Genomic DNA, 5,870 nt, shown 5'->3' with positions numbered 1-5,870 from the left:
AGGGATAAATTAGAAGTACGGGATTAACAGATACAAACCACTATACATAAAATAGATAAGCAACAGGATTTACTGTTTAGCACAGGAAACTATATTCAATATCTTGTAATAACCCATAATGGAAAATAATCTGAAATTTATATATTAAAAAAACTGAAAAAAATTACAAAATATTAAATTATTTAAAATTTTTTCTCTCTTTTGGTGCCCCCTTGCTAATGCTCAAACACATGCTTACATTGTCTATTAAGCACTGCCCCCAGGGATTGAGAAAAGAATAGGTTTTGTTCCAAGGAATAATATGAGTTTAAACTCAGATGATAAAATCTACGCACAATCAAAATCCCAGACTTGAGTGCACAGATTTCAGTCAAACACATTTTGAAACGGAGAATATTAACTGCTTGTTCAAAGTTGTATTATTCATGTGGAATCACTGGCAAATGCTTTATGCTGTGTTTGAAACTGTACAAAGCTTCCCGAGATATCTGCAATGCTTTCATCAGATGAATAAATCAATAACATGATTTGCATTGAGTGGTTTTACGGGGGAATTTCAAGTGACTTATTCAGCAAATCTCCACACTTCAATTAAAAGAGATGATTTGCTTCCAAAAAATTAAATGTGAAGAAGTGTCAACACACTAATGATATTGACAGTAGTTTAGAGGCTGGGTTCTAAAGTCAAACTGCTTTGGCTTAAATTCCGACTTTCACTAGCTATGGGACGTATGCCTCTATACTTTAGTTTCCTCATGAAAAAATATCTCCTCCATTGGGTTACTGTGAGAATTATATGACTTAATACATGTAAGGTGCTCAGAACAGTGTATTGAGCCTTCAATAAATATTAGCTAGTTATCATCATCATTATTCATTATTATTATTATACATTTTTGTAAAAGGCTCAAAACCTACTTTCCACCTCTTTCTCCCCTTACTAAGGAACATACTAGACCACAGAAGCACAAAAATGTTATACATTGCTGTATTAAACCCCTACCTTATAATTTTCAGATCAACTGTGTTGTTCCTACTTTCTTTAAAAAATAAACTGAAGTTTAATATTTACATTGTATACACTGCACTCATCCTACTTTTCATTAAACTGCCAGCATGCTATAAAATACTGTATATCTATAATGACCAGTATATACACAGAACAAATGGTACCTATATACACTGAACAACACAGGTCTTCAGGAAACCACAATGTTTTAAAAGGAAAAAAGAAGATGAAAGCTGGAATAGGAAGTAGCTCTAATACTGTTGTTAAATTTAAATATCATATCTAATGTACTTTTTTACTTTTAAAAAGGTATCTAAATAACATTTTTACAATTTATAAATAAAACAAACTACCTTAAACCATTACTGTAAGGTTTATTCTAGACTAGAGAACTAAGTCTGCTCAATCAGAACAAGAAATATTACAAAGATAGACTCCATCATGAGTTTGCCTGGGGTTATTCTGAAACCTATAATCCAGAAATGACAGACAAGAGTTTTCTGACTTTTTTTTCCCAAAGAGTACTAGAACATTACCATAAAAATTCTTTACTGTTTGTTATGTAAAAGATAGAGGAAAGTGGCAGATAAAATGAAGAAAATAGGCCAGTCTTTGGACTCGGGGCCTACCTATTAATTTTGCTTTCTTGATCATAGATATAACAGTCTGCTTTAAATCCCAGGAGAATACACTGGTTAATAATGAAAAAGATTTATTTCCCCACTAAATGTTCTTTGGCCCTATTACTTTCCTATATTGTTTATTCATACCTTACCAGGAATATGAATAGCTTATCAAAAAGCCACTCTCAGAATAAAAAAAACCACTTCTTCAAAGAACTAGAGTCTAGGGAATTCCCTGGAGGTCCAGTGGTTAGGGCTCCATGCTTCCAATGCAGGGGGCATGGCTTTGATACTTGGTCGGGGAACTAAGATCCCGCAAGCCATGTGGTGTGGCCAAAAAAAGAGAAAGAACTAGAGTCTAATCCATAAGTCCTCCCAAATATTTAAAAACTGAAACCCAAAAGAAAGGAGAACAATCACCCATTCTACAGAACATCAAAACCACTGAAAGCAAAAAGAATAGACTTTGTTTGTATGTACTTGTATAATCTTTTCTGAAAACCTAGGAGGTAGACATGTTCATACACTACAGTTCAGGAAACTGAGTCTCAGAGAGGTTAAGTAATATGCTCAAGTTATAAAGTCAGTAAAATAAAGACACAGGACTCAAATTCACAACTTTCTTACCAGTTAATGATAAAGCAGAAATGACAGGCATTCCCTGTACACCAGTGTGAGTGGTCATGGAGACAAGGATTACAGAACCAAGTCCTTCAGTGCTCCCTCCCAACTCCATGCCCTACACCAGAATCTAGCAAGTTGGATTCAAGTTATTTTTGAACACAGTTGATTGCTCAAGAATGGAAACAGCTCCCTCCCAAGTCTCACCCCCTAATTCACAGGTGAATTATCTTCTGCATTATCTTCTGTTAATAAATAAATGAGCAATTATTTACTGAAGACCCAGAAATGTAACCATACCATAAACTGCCCTTTTTATAAGTGCCATGTAAGGTAGTGTAGAAGGAAGAGACCACTTATATCTTTAGTATCTGCCCCTCAAACGCTCTTGTTTTATAATACATAATTGCACTTATTTACATGAAGGTTGCTCTTTACTAGTCTGTGAGCTTTTGATACAAAATTCTGCATATTCCCCACTCAGTATTAGTCAAAATGTAGGTGGCGTCCACTAAAAATGTTGAAAGAAGGAGTGAACGAAACATTGATGAGTTGAACCTTAAATAACAAGATTTAGAGAGATGGAGAAAAAGAAGGGGAAGTACGTCCTAACGAGGTGGCTGGCAACCGGGCAAACGACTGCTGGGGAAATGAATAGGCGGGTCTGAGTAGCAGATCCGTATCAGCAAGCAGCAAAAAAACGGTAAACTAGAAGATCTGGAATTCCTGACTGCGGGGTTAGGACTTCATTTTCTAAATTAGGCCAATTGTTTTTGAACATTTATTTTTAATGCAGGGGAATGCTTTGTTTAAATTAAACCCTACTCGAAACCCCAATATAGAAAACAGGTAAAAGCAAAGAAGTACCGGTTGAAGCCCCACTCAGTCCCCATCTTACCTAATTCAGAAGCCCCCAAAGCCCCTCCTTGGAGCACAGTTTGAAAACCACTGGGTTAGAAAAAGGTCTGGAAGGACAGATACCAAAGTGCTCACAGCACTGACTTCTGGAGAACTGGGTTGGCCTAGGCTGAGGGAGCAGGGTAAGGAAGGACTTGAAATACTATTTTCACTTTTTAAATCCTGCATTTTTTTATATTATTTGAACTTTTGTTTATATTGAGCACTTTTTACTTTTTAATTTAAAAATAAGATACCATTGATCTAAAAAAGCATTTTTAATGGTTAAATTTCAAGAGAATTGCCACATTTTAATGAATCATTTCCTTATAGCAGGATATTTTCTTGACTAAATTATATTGCAATGAAAATGAACATCTTTGTGCATAAGACTTTCTCATATTTAGAATGATTTTCTTAGGATAAATTTATACAAGTTAATGGTTTCCATTTAAGTTCTATAATACACTGCTTAAAATAGTACTCTCTAGAACATAAAAATATAAAATTCAATTCGTATTTTTTAGAAGTCATCCTATAGGGACTTCCCTGGTGGTGCAGTCGTTAAGAATCCGCCTGCCAATGCAGGGGACACGGGTTCGAGCCCTGGTCCGGGAAGATCCCACATGCCGCGGAGCAAGTAAGTCTGGCCGCCACAACTACTGAGCCTGCGCTCTAGAGCCCGTGAGCCACAACTACTGAAGCCCGCGTGCCTAGAGCCCGTGCTCCGCAACAAGAGAAGCCACTGCAATGAGAAGCCCGAACACCGCAACGAAGAGTAGCCCCGCTCACCGCAACTAAAGTCCGTGTGCAGCAACCAAGAACCAACGCAGCCAAAAATAAATAAATAAATTTAAAAAGCCATCCTATAGTAGCAAGATTTGATCCTAGCATGCATGTTTAAGATATATAAAATCTAATTTACAAAGCTAATTAGCAAAGTTTCCATATCTCAAAAAATGTATTAAAGAGAAATCTGAAACAGAACTTGAAGTCTCTCTACCTTTCATGAATTTTTCATAACTTCTCTTGCCACTTATCAAAACCATATACTGAAACAATTTTCCTTCACAGTTGGGTTTCACGATCCAATTCTGTGAAGTCACAGTACTGTGACAGTACAATCATTCTCTGGCCAACAAACTGACATCATTAAATTCTTATTTGTAAGTTCTGTTGGGTATATGGATGTTCTATTTTTACTTCCAAGATCAAAATCTATTTTCTGTTGCCTCTCCATTAAGCTCATATGATTGATACATTTTTTTTTTTCTTGGACAAGAAAGTAGGATTTATTGGTGGGCGTGATTAAGGAGGGGACAGCGCCAAGGCTCTCGCGAGTGCAGGGCCCGCCATCTGTCCGGGGGGCCACGACGAGGGATGTATTCGACCCCACAGCCATCCGGGATGAGTCGCTTTTCTGCCACCATGTTTTCAAATTTGTCCGCATTAAACTTAGTAAATCCCCACTTCTTGGAGATGTGGATCTTCTGGCGGCCAGGGAACTGGAGCTTGGCCCTGCGGGGGGCCTCAATCACATGCTCCTTGTTCTGCAGCCTGGTGCAGATGGACATCATGACGTGGCCAATGTGGACCCTGACCACTGTGCCCTGGGGCTTTCCGAAGGCACCGTGCATACCTGTCTAGAGCCTAGATTGGGGACAGCATGCCAGTCATTAATGTCCACTGGAAAGGGCTGTCTCCAAGGTCCCTTAGGGCAACCCGTACAGGCAACAGGCTGCACGCACTACCGAGGAGGCTGCTGTTTGCAGCCAGTGCGCACCGGACCCCCATGGGGAAAAGAGCACAGTCGGCTGGATTGGCTGCAGATGATTGATACATTTTAATCAATGTATTCTCTTTGTCCCCAGCCATCTTTATAAAACTGCCTTTTAGTGAGTGCTCAGAGAATGCCTATCTGTTCAGACAAAATATAAATGGCTGCCCGATTGCCTCCTCCTGTGAACAGCCTGCAATGTTCTGTACTTCTTGAAAGCAGAAACCCCAGAGTCAGTCTGTTTTCTTTTTCTTATCTCTACTACTGTTTTAGTATAACAAGAGTACTTTTTGTTAAATTAACTTTTTGTTAAATAAGTGAATGGAGTTCTATCACTAATGAATCCAACTGGGCAAAAGGAATTTCTAATAAAACCTTTTTCGGGCTTCCCTGGTGGCACAGTGGTTAGGAATCCACCTGCCAATGCAGGGGACACGGGTTCGAGCCCTGGTCCAGGAAGATCCCACATGCCGCGGAGCAACTAAGCCCATGCACCACAACTACTGAGCCTGCGCTCTAGAGCCCGCGAGCCACAACTACTGAGCCCACGTGCCACAACTACTGAAGCCTGCGCGCCTAGAGCCTGTGCTCCACAACAAGAGAAGCCACTGCAATGAGAAGCCCGCACCCCGCAACGAAGAGTAGCCCCCGCTCACCACAACTAGAGAAAGCCCGCGCACAGCAACGAAGACCCAACACAGCCAAAAAAAATAATAAAATTTTAAAATAAATAAATAAATAAATAAAAATTAAAACAACAACAACAAAAAAAAACCTTTTTCTTTTTCCAAAAGCAAGGATTGCTAGAAACATCAAGACCATTTCTACTACTATGTAACAGTTCTAATAGTCAGGGTATTTAGACTCTATCAGCAAAGATTTGCCTAGTCCCTACTGGGCATGGGGCACCATGCTAAATGCCAGACGTTCAATGTGAACAAGA

The 5,870-nt window shown here is 39.0% G+C and overlaps 1 non-coding gene across 1 annotated transcript; it reads right to left on the bottom strand.

Annotated features, from left to right (window-relative positions):
* Window positions 1–4,844: 4,844 nt before the first annotated feature.
* LOC133101816 (small nucleolar RNA SNORA70) lies at window positions 4,845–4,979 on the bottom strand. Its single transcript, XR_009702707.1, has one exon. It is a non-coding gene; the product is annotated as a small nucleolar RNA SNORA70 (small nucleolar RNA).
* Window positions 4,980–5,870: the final 891 nt, after the last annotated feature.

This window comes from Eubalaena glacialis, chromosome 11 (genome assembly GCF_028564815.1).
Source record: "Eubalaena glacialis isolate mEubGla1 chromosome 11, mEubGla1.1.hap2.+ XY, whole genome shotgun sequence".
Classification (NCBI taxonomy): domain Eukaryota; kingdom Metazoa; phylum Chordata; class Mammalia; order Artiodactyla; family Balaenidae; genus Eubalaena; species Eubalaena glacialis.
The sequence above is the reverse complement of the archived record's forward strand: the minus strand, read 5'-3'. Positions and strand labels throughout refer to the sequence as shown.